Source organism: Vanessa tameamea, chromosome 27, assembly GCF_037043105.1.
Source record: "Vanessa tameamea isolate UH-Manoa-2023 chromosome 27, ilVanTame1 primary haplotype, whole genome shotgun sequence".
NCBI lineage: Eukaryota > Metazoa > Arthropoda > Insecta > Lepidoptera > Nymphalidae > Vanessa > Vanessa tameamea.
Window position 1 is genome coordinate 2008583 of NC_087335.1, and position 20560 is coordinate 2029142.

At 32.9% G+C, this 20560-nt stretch overlaps 1 protein-coding gene and 1 pseudogene across 14 annotated transcripts in view; both read right to left on the bottom strand.

Moving 5' to 3' along the window:
- LOC113401176 (uncharacterized) overlaps nt 1-18891 on the bottom strand; it is a 77114-nt gene extending 58223 nt beyond the window's left edge. For all 14 annotated transcript variants that reach the window (XR_010309715.1, XR_010309716.1, XM_064219383.1 and 11 more), the window contains exon 1: nt 18628-18891. The gene's annotated coding sequence lies outside the window, so the exon portion shown is untranslated. The remainder of the gene's footprint in view (nt 1-18627) is intronic.
- Nucleotides 9983-12178, bottom strand: LOC135194204 (uncharacterized; annotated as a pseudogene).
- Nucleotides 18892-20560: the final 1669 nt, after the last annotated feature.

A 20560-nucleotide genomic window follows, 5' to 3' on the forward strand; every position in this document is an offset into this window, starting at 1 on the left:
TTATACTGTATTGTTTTTTTTCAAGGGCTCAATCCCGTCTTAGAAGCATCTGAGTTCTTTCAAGACAAAACTTAAAATGAACTTGGTAATTATTATTCTCATCAAACTTCCTATAGTCCATTCCAACCACAAGAGTCTAGAGCCCAAATAAAAAACATTTGACATGATAATTGAAGCGATTTAATTGGTCGAGAGCTTGAATGATCAATGATATTCATTATGGTTTTGCAAAATTCGTATAATCGAGATATTCCGATACTAAATCAATGAAATTTAATGATATGACAGTTCAACAGGCCATCTTTGACGTTTAGGGGTGCGTTCAGAAACCTGTGTAACGAATGTTTATTGTTAATTTTCACCGCCTAAATAGAAAATATAGATGTTTGATAAACACAACGTTTATAAAAAAGTTATATGAAAATTAAACGATAAAACGTATTTGTTTAGTACTATTTATTTCACCCGAGCGAAGCCGCGGTAAATAGTAATACTTTATAGTCCGTATTAAAATCATTCACCCTTACGAAGTTGGACAGCTAGTAAAAATTTATAAAATGAATCGCTATGATTCACATCACACTAAATAACCAAAGACCTTGCTTCGGTAGTTATCATTTAAAATATAAACAGCTCTTATTTACATAGCTACAAAGACTACATTGCACTAACAAGTGAACTTTAAACTTGGTGTTGATTTATAATTTCATAATTAATGTTTATGGACCTTGATTTTTGTACTAAACAGTATGTCTTACTTACACGTGTTTTATTATTTACTATTTACTACCTTAATAATAATTGGTAGGGTTTATTTCCCGTCTGGGTAGGTACTACCCACTCCATTCTACCACCAAGCAACAAAAAGAAGTGGTAAAGTGTTTGGCGTTATTATTGTGCTCCAGTTTGAAATTTCAATGAGCTAGTGTAACTACTTTTAAAAGACATAATATCCCAAGGTTGGAGGCGCATTGGCGATGTAAGGAATGGTTAATATTGAATACGGCGCCAATGTTTATCGGAAACGGTCATCAGATCGCTCATTTGCTAAACGCTTAAATATTACAGTCAGTCTGACTGTTACACTTTAACGGTTGAACCACTGAATTGAATTTGAATTTTGTAGGAGGCAATCTTTAACCGCAAGGAATGAATTATGCTTTATATACTTTAAGAGCCGAGATGGCCCAGTGGTTAGGACGCGTGCATTTTAACCGATGATTTCGGGTTCAAACCCAGGCAGGCACCACTGAATTTTCATGTGCTTAATTTGTGTTAATAATTCATCTCGTGCTCGGCGGTGAAGGTAAACATCGTGAGGAAACCTGCATGTGTCTAAGTTCAACGAAATTCTGCCAGATGTGTATTCCACCAACCCGCTTTGGAGCAGATTGGTGGAATATGCTCCAAACCTTTTCCTCAAAGGGAGAGAAGGCCTTATCCCAGCAGTGGGAAATTTACAGGCTGTTAATGCAATGTAATTGCAATGCTGATTGTATTGAGTCTCCCGAAGATGCCGTTCAAAGCCGATGACCGATACAGAAGGCGCTCGTAAGACGCGTGTAATCTGAGTCCTTAAGTGGACTCCCGACATCTGGCTTGCCTCTCAATACTCGCCCTTTCAACTGATGACGCTGTCAAGGCCTATAGTCCCTCAACTGTAATATACAGTCCGAGAAATATTATGACCGTATTCTTTAATGGAAGTACCTACTCAACTAGTTGTCCTCCGCGGATTCGATCGCATTTTGGCCTATATGCTTGAAATTCAATCTTGCCACATAGCGAATTACATAAAATTCCGTTTAGTTATTTGAAAGAGCGACAGACAGACAGAGTTACTTTCGCATTCATAATATTAATGTATATGTATATTTAAAATATATTTTTAACTAACTTTAAATTTTACTTGCGTTTAGGTTGTATTCGCTTTTTTAGCTTCACTACAATGATCCGCGAGCACCTGCCTTTTGTTTTGAAATGAAAGTCTGTACCTATATATAAGCATGACAGTTTATATTATTTTATGTAAATTAGAGTGCAATTAAGTCAATAAAAGATAATCAATAGACGAAATATAAGGGAAAAGCTCGGGCCAGTACTAATATCATAAATGCGATAATCTGGATGTATGGATGTTTGTCAATCAATAACGGCTGAATGGATGTAAAAGATTCTTGGCACTGATAGATTATAGTCTAGATTCTAGACTATTCTAGACTCTAGACTATCACATAGATTACTTTTATCGCTAAAATCAGCAAACGCCCATCACGCGGGCGTAACCGCTGACGGAAAACAGTATACATTCGAATACTAATTATGAAAAAAAAAAATAAGCATTTTTCGCCAGAACGACTGATTATGAGTAAGGGAAATTTAATTAGCGATACTCATAACACCAACATTTAATTACTGTTAATTAATACAGAATTTTGTGTATTAAGTTTTAATATTCTATGTTATAAATATGTGAATTTTGTATGTTTGGATGTTGGAGGTAATCTCCGAAACTAGGCATCTGATTTCAATTATTTAACTTATATTTAAAATGTAGCTTGAGGACGGACATTTAACACACACACAGTTAAATTGAGGCTCTTCGTGTAGAATTTGGCAACGTCGACTGTCAACTTACGAGAAACATGGTTGAGTTTTTACGAAAGATATATAACTCAAACGTAAGATATAAATTAATGCATTCTATAGAAAAGTTTTAGAGCTTAAAGAGGAGAAAACCCAAATAAACAACATTTGACAGCAAATTGACGCGATATCATTGGTCAAGAGCTTGATTAATCTATGATTTTCACTATGGATTTGCGAAAAAAAATGGCGTCAATTTGAACGTCAACGAAACCGTTATCAGAATTTTTAAAGTAAAATTAAAGTTGATATGAGTAGTTAAGTGTAATTGTGTTGTATTATAAATAAAGATATATTAATCATAAACTCAGTAGTGCACGACATAGCCGATTTAATCTTTATTAGTCAATTTTTTCTTTAGTACATCTCTACATAGTATAAAAACCTTCGCGTTTGAACTACGAAACGGATTTTAATGTAAATTTCGTCCATAAACAGCGATTCAAGAAAAAGGTTTGTTGGTATAATACATGCATGTTATATTAGAAATACGCCAAGAATTTCAACTTTTCGTAACTTTATATTTAGTCATTAATTATGTTACACTTACTTTGAATATTTAAACATGATATAGGCAAAGAAAAAACAGTTCGATAACTATTATCAAAAAATATACAAAGGTTACTTACCGTGTTATAGAAGCTTTATTCAAAAAGCCACCGATATGAAATATTTTTAAATACAAAATAAGAATCACATCATCAAATATCCAACAACCTTTCGAGACCAAACACAGATAAAGACTGAACGAAGTTCTTTCATATAAAATAACCTTTATGGATGATTAGTAGATATCTGACTCAACGCATATCCAGTGAGTAGGCTGGAGTAGACACAAACAAACCTTAGATATTAATATGCTATGCTATTTGATAATAACTCTGCCATATTATGTACTACAAACAGTTCTTGATTAATATATCTAAATTTTTAAAACAATGAATCCATTTAACTACTTGTAATCCGTTTTTATTTTACTTCCAAAGTTCCAATGACAACTTTGCCGACTATCAAAGCGCCATTTTTTCATGAATCCATAGCGAATACCATATTAAGACCGATCTCGACTAATTGTGTCCTGTCAATTCAATGTCAAAGACGTTTATTTATTTTTACTACTACTGCCGTTGGAATAAACTTTATGCAATTATTGGATTTGATTTTTGATTGTTTGCTGTTTGCTCTATTAAGGCTTGACCAAATAACCTTGAGTCTTTATCAGGTTTATTAAAACCCAAAATCTACTGAAAATACACACAAAGTAAAATTCAATTCATTTGGTCAAGAGCTTAAAAAATTAAACCACACCCTACCTAACACATTTTTGATGTAGCCATTGGTAGGTCGGCATGCAAATGGGCCAACTGAAGGTATTCACCAATGTCCATAGAGATTGGCGCCGTTAAAAATTTTTACCATCTCTTACAGCGCCAATGCACCACCAACTTTGGGAACTAAGATGTTATGCCTCTGTGCCTGTAGTTACACTGTCTCACTCATCCTTCAAACCGGAACACAATAATACTATTGCTGCTTGCCGGTAATATATATGACGAGAGGATGGTACCTACCGAGGCAGGCTTGCAGGAAGTCCTACCTCCGATGGCATTTCTTAAAAATGTTTCAATATAAAACCTTATCTGAATAAATTACTAGGATCTTGTTATATCTATAAATGCTTTACAAACACGTGAATCACTAACAAAAATTTTATATACATCGCTAAATTGTACGTCCTTGCGTATCATGAATGAGACTATACATTGTAACCTACTATATTATAATTATTAAGTTTGTTTTATCAGTTTAATCGAGTATTTCTCACGCTATTATCGATAGTTTTGTCGATGTTTACATTTTAATTATTCACATCTATTACGTCACTAGTGATTTAAGATCTGTTGAGTTACAATATATAACGCAGTTTTAAACATTTCCTCTTCCCGTTGATTGATTATCAACACTCAGCCTCAACTAGAGTCAAGAAAGATTGAATTAGGAATATACGTGTGTGTGTGTGTGCGTGTGCGACAGGTTACTATACAATTAGTGAGTTTATGTTTGATAGCACACCTTGGGAATGAAACGATCGCTTCCTGGCTATTTCCTTTCATATTCAATATATGTATTTAATTAGATTGACAAAAAAAGACCCGCTGAGTTTCTTTCGCCGGTTCTTCTCAGGTCAGGGTGTTTCCTTTTCCGAACCGGTGGTAGTGTTTGATTTAACTATCAATAAGTAAGTGTAATGCTTCTATATTGAATAAAGGAATTTGAGTTTGAGTTTGACGTATAGTTTATTTTATAACGTAAGCATCCCTAAGCAATTTCAATTTAAGGAGAGATATTACCTCGCATAGCTAGTTACATATGAAATAGAAAAAAACTTATTGTCTATGGGCAGTGGTTAACACTTACTATAAGGTGACCCATTTATCGATCCGCCTACCTATATCATGAATAAAAACTGTAACGAACATAACGCACAAGTGACTACCTAAACACCATAGCCTTTTATTTCGTCATTTTCGTAATCCGATTTGACGGCAAATCCGGCACGACTGGAAAGGTTCAAGCGCAGGACGCACACAGTACACTTTCAACGTCCAGACTCCGGGCTGACTCCAGCTGACATCGTTGATATATACAGATACTTAAAAGTTTTTTTTTTTTTTAATACTGATGTATAAAGTAGGCTAGGCCACGACTCATCCAATCCAAACGTGTTTGAAGTACGAACAACACATTTACTTACCGCGCAGCTATTTTTATTTATAGCTATTACACGTGTCAAAAAATTCTACTAATTATGTAACTTTAAAAAAAAAATGCTCTATAAAACAAAAAAAAAATGTTTTAAAAACTTTTTTAAGATAACATTGATATACTAAAAGTATTTTACGAAGAAGATTAACTGTACAAAAACGTACGTAGCTTGTTCAGGGTCAATAAAAATGTTATTATGGACTATTAAATAAAATAATCAAGTATCAAGTAATCTATTAGAATCAGGAAATATACGTTTATTTGGAATGTGTGCAATTTATGGTGGGTATCTTATGTAACTATGTGTGACGATGGAAGGGATGTTTATTTTTTCTTATCATCGGGCGGTCCAATTGCCAGACTGCCTATATATTTAAAATAAAACATTACGTATATACTCATATATTTATTCTCCAGTTCGACGTATGAACACGGAATATTTATTCAAAAACGATGTGTCATTTTTTTTTGTATTCTGATTCATACAAAAAAGGCGTATTATAGGTTACGGATCAAGAGAATGATAAGAGCTCTCAAGATAACGCCATTGAAGTGCATCGAAAATATTTCACGTACCTACATAATCTAAACGCTTTGTGGTAAATAAAATTTTTTTTTGCCTGGTAACATTTTTTTTTGTAATCAAAATTTATGTAAGGTCATGTTATGTAATCAATTCTATTTTTGGTTACAGATACATAGCATTTTTTTATTCAGGTTATAGTCTCGTATATTGGTAATCTGTGCTGATAGTATGTATCCTACGGATATAATTATGTTATTATTGTCTTTGTATAAGCCGAATGATTTCAATAACTTCACTTAAGCAATGAAAATATGCCGCAATCATATAAATTTAATATAATTTAAGTAGCCTTCCTATACCTAATATTTATTTAAGGTCAGAATATATAAAAAATATATTGTTAATCTGTATATATTAAGGAAGAGCATACAAACAAATATTTATACACATATGTATATTTAGGTAAATCGCAGAGCACAATAAATACGATTGTTTTTTGTGCTGTCACCAACGAAAATAGCTCAAACATTAAAAAAAAAATCTATGGAGTTATAAAATGGCGGGACGTACATAAAAGTAACTACCACTATTCTAGAACATAAATCATAATGGCCAGCAGTAAAATGTATGCGCAAATTATGATGGCGAGAAATATTATGCATTTGCAGCCGTTTTTATTACTTTTTCAAAATTTCATAAAACTAAAAAGAGGTCACAAGATTTCTTCAACGAAAATTAAAATATTATTTACTTAGATATTTTTATATATCCTTGATACTTTCGAACTACAGACGAGGCAATTTTATTATCTTGGTGTGCCTGATAGCTACGCTTGACACTCACCAAACGCCGTACTTTACTAGTGCGCCAACTGAGGCGCCTATTTTATTCGACGAGCTCATCTTTAATAGTCTATCTATACACATAAATAATCGCAGATTCTTTATTCGAGTAGCCTCTTGTTGATCTTAGCAATCGGAATATTGCAGATATAAAAAGATTAAAATAAATATTCGACTGATTCCGAATGTAGATTCTTTTGAGAATAACCAAGTTAATACCAGGTTAGGTTATTGTTTCCACCAAGTATATAGATATGGTTACTTTTTAAATAATACAATCTGTATTGTGATTGACAGCAGCTCCGTCTCAAGTTCAACAAGCGCCCGGTTGCTAGCAGTGTCCTGGGGAACATCCTAATTTTTTTTTTTTTAATTGGGGCGCGACACCGATTATCCAAGACTTCGTCGGCGACGCGCAGCGCCCGTCAATTTATTTCGATATCGATCTTAGCCACAATAGTACTTTAGTATGTATAATTAATTGAGTTATATCTAATGGAAAACGTAATTCTGAAGTTGAATTATATTAAATGGAAATCTAGCTAATTAAAATTTAAATATATTTTTTAATCTTATTACATAAGGATCGTGAAGAGTCAACGGACTTAATATTCAATTTGTTATCTATAACCACATCTTGATGATAACAATTCTCTAGTGATTAATTACTGTTCTTTACATGTTTGTAACTTTGTAGCCCCTATATGCGTGGCGGTCTCGCACATCGCTCGTCGCATTTGATTTACTTACCGATTTTGTAATCCAATCAGTAAAAACTATCTAATTAAGATCCCAGAAAAAATATATACAAACATTTTTTTCCGATACACTCAGATTAACAAAATCATACTTTTATTTACTTACCAATAATTTTAAATATCACAAAAACAAATTTCGAAAAAACAAATTATACTAATTTAATACAATTAATTAATTAGTATGCACGTACTTCAATTAATTAGTAGTAAGTATATATTATATTATTCGGAGCCCTAGCAATATAATAATGTAGTGAGCCAAACCCGCGGTTACGTAATACTGACATCATACTTTGGACAAAATGGCGTCACCACAAAAAAACTTAAATGCCGCGAAAGGTTGATAGCCTAGCTTTAAATTCGAGATTTACATAAAAAAAAAAAACAATTTTTTCCCCGTGCTAACTTGTTAATTTTTTTTTCTTATAGAACTTATTAAGCCTTTTTTATATACGTTTACGATTTTACAAATGTGTTTTGTCTTATGTAATTTGAATTGTTTTCTCATTGGCTAAAAAATTAACTTAAAAATTATAAAAAAATATGACATGTATGTATATTATTATTATTAAAATTTTATTTTTAATATTAATCAATGCGAAAAAAAAATGATATAATAGCTCGATTTGTTTGACATAAAATAACACTATCCTGTTACGCCAAAGTTCAAGGACGACGGTGTCGGTATGTTTCGTTAATTAATATTTTTATTTCTTTCTTTCTTGTCCGACAAATTTTGTCCTTGACTTTGCATACATCAATTTTATAATTCTGTTAACTGTCAATGTCATTAAAAAAACTTGAATGTTGTTTATGATATAAATAAATAAGCATATTAATCAATACGCAATTATATTCATTATTAAAAGCGCCATGTTTGTATTTGTTGATTTCCAGGCAAGATCTATGTATATAAATTTAATTTAAAATGATTGCCATAAACTATAAATAAACTGGCGGAAAAAGTAACTGTATTGTGTCGATCTGGGAGTCCTTTTATGCGCCTAGTACTTGAATAATTAATATTTTTATTTTTATTTATCATCGACTAAAGACTAACAATATATAGCTGATAAAAAAACGAAAACGTATTTAATATTCGACGATTTTCATGCCAAATGACAATGATAATTTTATAGCACTTAATTAACATATCTCTGCAATGTAATTAGCAAAAAATAGTAAGTATCAAGTTTCCTGTCGGTTGTCTTCGATGGAATCTACAAACCGAGTCGATGGTAGTCTTTACATATAAATAAAATAGGTATATCTTTGCAATGAATTAAAAAAAATAAATGGTTGTGTTCATTTTGGTAATTATTAATGTATGTAATTTCTTTTTTAATTATCTAACTTTATGTTCCTGTTTAATTATTTGTATCTTGTACTGTTTTCGTAAAAAAAAAGGAATAGGTTTTTCTTTGAACTTTTAACTATTATGATCAGAGCAATAGACTCAAGGTATTACTAAAAAAACTAATATTATAACTAGTTTAGGTACCCACTTACCTAAACTAGTTATAATATTAGTTATTTAGTAAGTAATAAAAGTTGCCCGTGTCCTTCCTTGGGATTACGTTTAGTGAATTAGCTCAAAGCATAACAGACAGCTTGATACTATTATCATACAAGTATAAGTATAAAACGTAGAGAAGGTCAAGAAGTGCTATAAAACAATGATTACAAAATAAGCCGGCTATGTTTGGTATCGATAACAAAATATTGAATACTTAATATATATGGTTTGTTCCCTCAGCGCGGGCTTTTTGCAAGATCGTCTGGCTAAGTGGCACCCACTCTATAGATATTTTTAGCCATCGCTGAAACCGCGAAACGATAAAATATATAGTATTGATATGTTTCAGTTTCGAAGGGTAAATGATTCTTAATAATTATTTATTTTTATTTTATTTAATATACTTTATTGCACAACACAGGAATACATAATATAGACACAAGGGTCTTTTTATATTGTTTATTATTATCAAATCAAATCAAATTCTACTTTATTCAAGTAGGCTTTTGCAAGCACTTTTGAATCGTCATTTAACAAACTATTTAAAGTAAAGCTACCAGTTCAGAATGTAGATTCTACCGAAAAGAACCGGCAAGGATCTCAGTAGTTACTCTTTTTCAACATCTAAAAATACAGCCATGTTAGTTAAATACAATTATATATGTATGTTATGTCTCTTGCCTGGAAGTCAACAAGCATTAACTCCACGCTTTATCATAGCCCCTTATGCCCTTATTTAATTCAAGTGTTATACTCCAACTTCAGATATGATTTGGTAGCAGCTTCTCGTCAGTGACTCTTGATTTTTTATATGTGACTTGATTTTAATTACAGGGACAAGGGACATAACATCTTAGTTTCAAAGGTTCGTGGCACATTGGCGATGTAAGGAATGGTTAATATTTATTACAGTGCCATTGTCTATGGGTGGTGGTGACCACTTACCACCAGGTGACCCATTTGCTCGTACGCCTACCTATATCATAAAAAAAGATGACTATCCGTCGTAACCTCACACGGACAGAATCTTCTTCTTCTTCTTCCTAGTCGTTTCCTCATTACTGAGGGACTCATCACGACCCTCGTGACCACCATGCGTGTGGCTCTCCTGTACACTTCGCACCACCTTCTTCCAGGCATTCCTATTCTGTGCCATTCGTAGGCAAGCCTGGGCACTGGATCCTGTAGACGTCTTTACTGTGTCTATCCACCAGGACGGCGCTCTTCCTCTGTCTCTCTTCCCATCCACGGGGCCAACCATTATAAGTTTTTCCAGGCCTCCTCCTGCCTAGCCACATGGCCAAAGAAACGAAGTACGTATGGAGAGACGTGTCTTAATCTTTAGCTGGTTCAGGATTGATTCGTTTGTGCGGCGAGCTGTTCACTTGATACCCAGCATTTTCAGCACCACATTTCGAACGCGTCAATCCGTTCCCTTGTTCTTGCTTTCAGGGTCCACGTTTCAGAGGATATAAAAAGATGGAAAAGATTAGAGTCCGCATCAAGTTAACTTTGGTCATCAAACTAATCCCGCGGTTGTTCCATATCTTCTCCAGCCTTTTGACCGCCGCTTTTGCCATCTGACCTCGTCGCACGACTTCTTTCTCGCAGTTACCATTGGAGCGTATCAAAGAGCCCAAATAATTGAAATCCTCGACTGTATCCAAATCTCGGAGTTCAAACGTGCGAGGATTGGTGTTGTACCTGTCCACGAACATCAATTTAGTTTTGCCTCTATTCATCTTCAGGCCGTATTCTAATCTGATTTTCTCCAAGACTTTCAACATTTCCGCTAATTCCTCCTCGTTCGACAATCGTCGGTTACTTATGCGTTTACCTCCTATCTTTACCCCGCCTTTCCAGTTCTGAAGTACTCTAAGCATAATATGTTCCCCAACAAGATTAAAAAGTACCGGGAAGAGTAACAACCCTGGCGGACTCCTCGTCCTATTTTAAAAGGCTTAGAGGCGGTGTTCTCTAACCTTACTTTTGACTGCCCATCAAAGTACAAGTTCTGAACCAGGAATGTTAGGTGCTCGGGTATACCCATCTCGTCCATAACCCGTAGCATTTGAGACCAGTTAATGCAGTCGAAAGCTTTAGCGTAATCAATAAAGCATAATGATAAAGGTGTTTTGTATACTCGGCGTTTTTCAATTAACTGTCTCATGTTGAATATCTGCTCGCGTGTACCCCGATTTCTAACAAAACCGGCTTGTTCTCTGGCTATGAGTCTGTCACTGAAGTAGGTTAATCTGTCCTTAATAATATACAGGAGGATTTTGCTCGCATGTGATATCATCGAGATGGTTCTGTAGTTCTCGCATTTACGAGTTGACCCCTTTTTGTGTAATGGTACCACACTAGACTCTGTCCAATCTTCTGGCCATTGGCTAGTACGCCAGACCTTGAGGCATATGGTATGTATGAGTTTGGTACCGTAGGTTCCTGTTTGTTTTGATATCTGCGCTGTTATACCGTCGTTGCCAGATGCCTTTTGTTTCAGTTTTTAAATAGTATGCTCCACTTCACGGAGGATACCGGGTTCTCTGCTCTCTAAGGGAATCATAAAAAGCTGTAAAATCTTCAATGGATGAGTCTAGCGTTGGCGCATACACCTGAATTATGTTGATTGGGCATGGATTTGCTGAAATCCTGAATTTTACTATACTGTCACTTATCGTGTCATATCCTATCACTTTTCCTGCCACTGACTTAGATATTAGAAAGCCAACTCCACTGAAAATGTTGTCCGGTGTACCCGCATTGCTTTGGAGGTTTCCAGTCGGATATTAGAATGACCACTTTCCCTTAGATGCGACTCACTGATTCCCAGAATGTCAATTCCATATCTCTCCATCTCACTCTCTATGATTTCTATTTTCCCGGCTTTTAGAAGACCTCTTACATTCCAGGTGGCCAAATTCAGGATTTCCTTCATGGTTTGTCTACGTTGCGTTGGTGGTATATGATCAACAGTAGCCCATTCTCTACCAGCAGCCTATCGATACACTGACTTGTAGCCGGTCGCCAATTTCACACCAGGGGGCCCGGACTCACACTGGCGCCGAGTATCAGCCAACAACAACAACAACAAACCATTCCTTGTAGTGCTGCTATGCATGGTAGTTTTCTTGGGATAAATTAGTAACGGTAGTGTCCCATTCCTTTCCATCCCAGTCTTTTTGAGGTTATTTAGTCCTCACGGCTACTGACGCCGCCCTTTGATTAAGGGTGTCGGGTTATTTACCGCCGCCCGATGCTCGGCGTTGTTGCTCGTTTAGCACCACCCGGAGGACAGGTGTGGGGTAGTAAAAGGTAGCTCCCAAGGACGCGAGCAACTCACCGGACCGGACAGAATAAAGTTCAATAAAAAAAAGGTTTATAGAAACATATACAAAAAAACCATGATCTTCTTTCGCCATGATCTTGGATCTTCAGGAATCTTGGGCCAAGAAGTTTCGCGGGCAAGCAGCGTACGTAACATCACATCAAGTTTTCATCTCAATGGCTTAATGGTTAAGCAACGCATACAGGATGTAGGTAAACATATTTTTATTTTGGAACAAATTTCTTTTACGCAGCTTAGAGAATAAAACGTTCCTTCCAGAAAACCTCTCCCTGTTTCTCTTTCTAATACGGTTTCATTTAAACTATTTTTTTTGTATCGTTTAAATTCACAGTGGGTTTTTAAAAACGATTTTATTTCATTGTATCTATTATTGAATACATAATACATAGCAAAAGCATGTATGTATGTATTTTATAGAGCATGTTTATGAGCTTACGATGGATGTAAATATTTACTCACAACGAATACACAATAATAGCAAGTTTTTTTTTTTATTTAACTGACAAAGGTCGTAACATTTTAAACACCGTGCATGATCCAAGGAAGGAATACTAAGGCCTACTTTGCTAAACAGAAAATAATAAATATATTTATACGGAAGAAATACGTCGTGAGAAACGAGACAAGACAAGTTAATACGAGGTTGCAAATCCTACCGATCTCACAAAAGACGTCCACAACTTCCGCTATAATTTAGAAGTGACATCGTTGACAGCCGCTGTCACCCCAAACGGTTTTAACGATGACGTAACGATGAACCGAGTGACGGGATATTAAATAATTATTTCCATAATTCAGGCTTTGAATATAATCTAATAAAACTCTTGGATCTTGAAGTTAAAGTTCCAAAACGCTTCTGAAACCATATAACAATCGTATTCCTTGACAGAATGCTCCTCGATTTTCGCCCAGAGGATTTGCGATTCAACGGAAAATACTGTTTACACTATCGTTCACGGTCTTATTAATTTTTCTCTATATTTATTTAGTGTTGGAGTACTGAAGTAAGTCTATTGAAGTGTATAAAATGCCACTACCGTGTACATCAAATTAGCATTTATGACTTTACTAATTGGGTTTAATTTTGATTAACAGAATAATTTGAAAATAGTTCCTTTTGAAATAAAAATAGACCGGAATAAGAGGGAGAGAAAGTTCGTACTGTCTCTGTCTAATTTCTTTTTTAATATACCGAGTACTAGGGCGTTCTATCTTTCACCCTATAACTCCAGCTGTGACATCTAAATGCAAAATATATTTCGAGGGACATTGTTTATACACTAAGTTCTGTTTACCTCTAAACTCCATAGTTTTCAATGGAAATAAATTCTCACATAAAATCTCATTAATTTTATTGTTCGTTAGTTTTTAGCGATGATATCATGACCTCAATGACTCAATGGTTATCGTATACGGACTCCTAATTAGCATGTTCGATTATCGTATGTAATACATAAATTAAATTAGAAAACAATGATTAATTATTACAAAAATACTATTGAACTGTGGTATTTATACTAACTGACATTTTTACTCTGTGGCAATCCGATTTAGCAGACTAATTGGAACTCGCCTAATTGTTATAGGTAGTTTTATTTCACACAATTTAAGCCATTGGAGTTTTAACTTTAATTATTCGTATACAGTCCATTGTTTCATTGATTCGTTTCGTTATTGTAATTTTGTCCGATTAAATCAAGTTAAAAAGAAAATATCCGAGTGCGTCTGGATATTATGATGAACTTATTTAACGGTCTCAGAAATAACATACCTTTAGATGTAATTTTTACAGCATTCTATACATACATAGGCTTATACAGCTATAATTCTCAAGGCCGATGGTCCTGCGCCTGAACGCTTTCAGTCCCAACTAATTATGAGTGAGAGGTTTAGAGTGCACATAATTGTGGGCACACACTTGTGCACTACAATATCTCGGACGCAATTGGCTAGACTTCGTTGAGACTGACCGATGTAAACGAAATCGGTCAGAAGGTTATCAGTTTTTTTTTTCTTTTAAACAAGACTGTCGTATTGAATACGATGACTTAATCAACTCTTCATTGTGGCCGAGACAAGTTAAATGCCAATATTGTTATATTTACTCAAACTATTTGAGACGTGCTTTTTAAAATACTTTAAATAAAACTTTTTAAATTAAATTTTGTAAATTAGAACCACTGCTAGAAAATTAAATATCACAAAAAAATTATACGCATAGATTTTTCAATAATTTGATATTTTAAAAATCGAACCCATTCCAAATTGGACGTTCCAAATTAATTTATAATAAACAAAACAACCAACGGATATTTTTTGAATCGCTTCCAGTCAAAACATGAGCAAACCAACCAATGACTCAACCATGTATAAAATGACTCAACTATACATAATATATATTTTGCACTACACACATTTCTAAAAGTGTCATAGGTACTATAATTATTAAATAATACATTTCTCTTTCATTTTGTAAGAAAAAAGGGAGCTTCGTTTCATTGTTAGAAATCTTCGTGGGAAAGCGTTTTATGTGTAAGTAGGTCAAGTTGTCATATCTCACTACACTTTGCCCGGGACTTTCCTATTCGATCGATTCAAAATGTTCTAAGTGTTCACTACAGATAAATACTAATATTTTAAGTGGTATACACTAATTTTATATAGAAACATTCATAAATATTCAAAAAGCGTTTCTAGATAATTTTAAAAATCGAATTTGAATACAAGATGTCTTTCCAAATAACAGATACATAAAAACATTCGAATATTTTTTTAAATATTTTAACAAAAAAAAAAAAACCCAACCGTTTGAATTCTTTATCAATGGCATAATAATGTTAGTCGTTTTCCGTGAATAAAAACGCGTTTAATAACATTTTGCGAAATAAAATAATTTGAACCAAATTATTTAGAAATGTGTAGGTGCATATTATTTCTGAAATATAACCTTAAAAATAAAGTACTTAAACTAACAGACTTTCATGTTCATTCTATTTCGACAATACATATAGAGAGATTATTATACTATTTTATTTATTTTTCTGTTAATTATTTTTTGTTTTATGTCTTAATATTTTAGACGTCATGTCAAATTTAGTAAATACTATACAAAATCATTATTGTATTTTCTGTACTGATAACTACTTGGTAGTGCTATGGGCCCTATATTCATATAAGCCCGTCTTCGGTACCACACACCACATATTTACCGCCAAATAGCAACACTTAGTATTATTATGATCCAGTTTTAAAGGTGAGTGAGCCAGTGTAATTGCAGAAACAAGACTTATCTTAATTTCCAAGGTTAGTGGCTCTTTGACGATATAAAGGATAGTTAATAATTCTTACATGTGCCATTGTCTATGGATGTTAGTGCTGACGTATCAGTTAGTCCGTTTACTACTCTGCATACCTAATATAAATTTAAAAAAAAACTCAAAGACATTCTACTCAAACTGGCTTTATAATCTTAGTCAATAAAAGAAGTCACTCGTACAATATAACTTGTTCACACGCGAAGTACTCTTTGAAAGTGAAGGGTGGGTTTTAAAGGCATACCCATTGACCTCATATGTATCCACGAGGTCGAATTTCATCAGAAGCAATTAAATTTTTTGTTTAATGATTTTTAATCGTTATGTCAATGTTGGGTGGGAATAGGGCTGTCACTTGAATAAATTATTTATTCATTGAATTGTCCGTTACTTATTGGTGGCGAAACTATAAAATAAAGGCTTAATATATATAAATTAGATTAAAGTCTCAACCAGGCTAGGCTACTACTCCCTTAGCCCATAATAGGCATGTCTGTAGACCACACAAAAGCATGCCAGATACTAATAACTCGGTAAATGCTATCGCAAAACTAAAATAAGTTAATGAAAAATTAATAATCCATTATTTAAACAGGACTATTCCGCTCATTATAAATGATTATACTGATAATTCTACATAGATACATTTAAAAGTTTAGTCTAGAAATTAAAATTTAAAACATTGCTCAAAAAATATATTTTTGGTCCTTCCAAACATCTGGAAATTTATTTTAAATTGTTGATTTCGAAATTTCTTAAATCAATTTTTTGACACAAATATATCATTGAATGTAATAACAATTCATACTTAACGTGATCACTTAAGAAACATTTAAAATTAATTTAAATATAATAATTTGTAAGATAATTATTAACTGACAGCCCTATAAATACACAGTAAGAATCCTGTTTTACCTGTTTCGGTGACATACGAGCTCTCTTGTAACTGGGATATGAAAACAAAATGTTTTTATACTATTACATATGCCTTCAAAACATATTAGATTTTTTCAATATCAACTTTTCCTGACTTCTATTCACGTCATATTCACAAAAATAACATCTGTGCCCTCTGTTCGAAAATAAAAAAAGATAACCGAACATTCATTTTTTTTTGCCGCTATATATTAAATAAGTACGCAATCTTTTTTATCTGTATTCAATACTTGTAAATTTGGCACGTAACATTGATACTAATATATTTTTAGATCATCGATATTTTTATTGAAAGGAATCTTTTTTCCGTCTTATGGCATTTGATACTGCGGTTTAAGCCCACAAACATACCGCCAGAAGAGAAAACTTCCTTGAAAGACTTGAGTAAAGTTTCATAAATCGAATCGTAATCGAATTGGATAACTTGTGACGTAATGTTTCAAGACGAAACGTTTCTGATCCGAAGATATTTTACGTCTGTCTCATAAATGGAGTCGCGTGCGTTATTTTATATATATTATTAACCTATAGGTATTTAAATAAAAATATAATAAATAATATACCCTTTACCGCAATCGATATAATAGTCGTTTGTCATCCGCCATATTGGATATCTAATGACCCCTTTTACCATTTGAACTTTCAATGTATTTTCTCTAAAGATATATTAATATAATTTCTAATATTTTATTGTGTAATATTTTTCCAAATTTTCATATTTTATTGTATATTATACGTAAACAACTTACTTTTAATTTAAATTTTATTAATAAGTGCTTGTTTTATCTTTGTGTGTAACTCTTTACCTCTGTGTACATAATTGTTTAATTTTTCATAAAATACCGATTACCATAATAATCATTAAAATGTTTTTTGTTTTTTTTTTACCATAAAAATATATTTTATATAAAAATATATTTTTAAAAATAGTTAGCGGTAAAATAATGGACATATAACAGTTAGCCTAATTCCTTATCGACACGGGTACCAGTTATTAACAAAAATAGATAAACTCTTCAATTATAGGTAGCGTAACTCTTTATTATGTTTTTTTTTTATGAGCGTCTCCGGTTCTTCCTTATTTCGGATTTCCTAGATGAGACAAAAATTTGAAAGGCAGTCAAATCGTCGCTCCTTTATTTGAAAATAATAATTTAAAATCTACCCTAACCAAATATATACTTTTTAAAAGAAAGTAAAAATTAGTATTAGTTCTCTCTCTATTGCCTATTTTGTTAATTATAAATATCAATTGGTGCCCCATTGGCGCTTTTATTAAATTTCCACATCGGCGCTGCCGAGAACAAATACCAATAATTGTTGGAAAAAAAAAATTACATACCAAGAAAAAAAAAATTTCGACTATCATTACAAATATTAGTCTAATTTATTAATAAAAAAGATTGTTAAAACTTAACTAATTACATATTTAATTAACGAAGGTATAAGAAAAATAAAAATAAGGAATAATTATTATATCATTTATCAACACTGAATATTTATACATTAACAGATTTTAATTAAATATTTTTTAAATCGAATCATAATAGTTTTTTTTCTATACCTTTAATAACATGTCTGGAAAATAGCTTTATCATCCACAATTACAAATTGAATTACATTAAAATGTAAATAAAGCCTATTAACATCACAATCCACAATCATGCGTAAAGGAATCTTAGTAGAATTCACTTGAATTTAGTTTTCACGTCCGATTATCGACATAAATTTTACGAGTAACATAATGATAATGCATTTACATAAATACTGATTGAAAAACACATCGTAAAATTTATCAGGGAAATTGGAAAAACATTTATGTTATGAATATTAATTTACATATTTGTTTACGGGGACGTTACTATGGGTTACTTTTTATAACATTCAATATGTTAAATTTGTACACATTGAATCGTTTGTACTCATTTATTAAGCTTACTAATACGTATACATTTATTTATAAAATCTTACCTCACTTAACGTCCAAAACACGAATCACTAACAATTATCGCAACACGAGTGTCAATAAACCAAAACCTTTTCTTTAAATCAAAACAAATTTAAACCACAGATATTATACTAGATCGCGTATTTTATGTTAAGACTTTGTACTATTAGTCATGTTTTCCGAAAAAAAAACACCACAATAACACAACGTCAAATTTATGACAGGATCGATAAAACGCGCGCAAAAACGTCCTCTCCATACGCAACTTGTGCCGCACTGACATAAGTACATAACTTAAGTTCAAAATGGCGCGGTTGTTGAGTTTGCGCAATGTAAAGACTGCTTCACAGCTGTGAATATTAAAACCTTAATTTATTTCATTATGTGAATATTTAAAAGATGCGATATGCTCCGAGCAGTATGATGTTTTACTAATTTCACGTTCTCATTAAATTAAACCGTTATTACGTTTCATAAGCACGATCAAAATTTGTTTTTTTTTTCTGATTAGCAGGTCAGTGACCTATTTTCATAATAAAAAGATATATTTTATGAAATAAGAATATGTTTTATTCATTACAGAGTATGGTATTAAAAAAAAAACATTTTTTGCAGTAAAATATTGGTTATATTACTAATATAGTTATACTAACAAACAGGACTTTTAAGGATTATTTATAATTATTATCTATAATCTACATTTAAAGTAAAGTAAAGTAATCTAACAGTAAGTAAATTTCCCGCCGCTGGGCTGAAGTCTCCTTTCGCTTTAAGGAGAAGATTCTAGCTGTGCCACCACGCTAATACGATGCAGGTTACACATGTGGCCGAATTTTTACTTCACGGCCAAATGGATCATAAATACATATTAAGCACATGGAAAATCAGTAGTGCTTGCCTGCGTTTTAATCCACAATAATCAGATGCACGTGTTCTACCCACTGGGTCATCTTGGCTATTTTGTATAAACTAAATGTTTATTATATATAACGAAAAATTAAAATTTTAATGAATAAATAAAAATAAACCTAAAATACAGATGTGAGTAAAATGGTATAGAGTATGTAGGTAGTAGAGTTTGTGCAACCTAATTAATTATTTAAGGGCAACGACCACTGCTGCCACAGCTAAATTACGAAATACTTGTCGTTTATGTTTCGAACCTCGTTCAGTTCCGCGGTCAATTTGAAGGTAAAGTCAAATTGGCATCTAATAAGCTTGGTGCTCAGCAAGGCAAGACGGTGCCGCACGTCGGCCCATAGCCTAAAACTGTACAAGTCGTTATGGAGTACTGCTCTCACCTCTGGCCGGAAGCTGCCCAGTACCAGTTTCTTCCATTTTACCGTATTCAACACAGAGCGGCTCGAATTATCGACGATCAAGCCCTTTCCAACCTACTTCATCCTTTGGCTTTGCATAGATGTTTTGGCCTCTCTGCATCTACTACGGCATTTTTCATGGGGAATGTTTCGAGAAATTGTTTGGATTAATCCTGGCTGCTGAATTTCCTTAGGAAATAGTGTTAAACTTCGAAGTTCCAACCGAAATTCCTTGTCATCCTTTCAAAAAACATTAAAAATTAAATATTTATTTGTTGTCCACGTTACCTTTTCTTTTTAGTATTGAATTGTTTTGTTTTTTTTTTTATCGTCATATAAAAGTGCTTTGTGTAGAATTCATATCATTTCCTTTTCATGAAATTAAATTTAATGTAAAGTACCGTTGATAAAGTAACACATAAAAAAATTGGAATCGAAGAGTTGCCAGCACAAAATAATCTATGTTTTTAAAAGCACATTTCTGTTTAAGCTGTCAGCATTTTTTTAATATGCAAACTTTTAAATGACAGTCAGTAACAAGATGGGATTATCTCAGAATACTCATGTGTCTCAAATTACGCTTTCCGATTAAAAAACGCCAAAAGTATCGAGAATCACTAGGATCTAATTTCTGAAG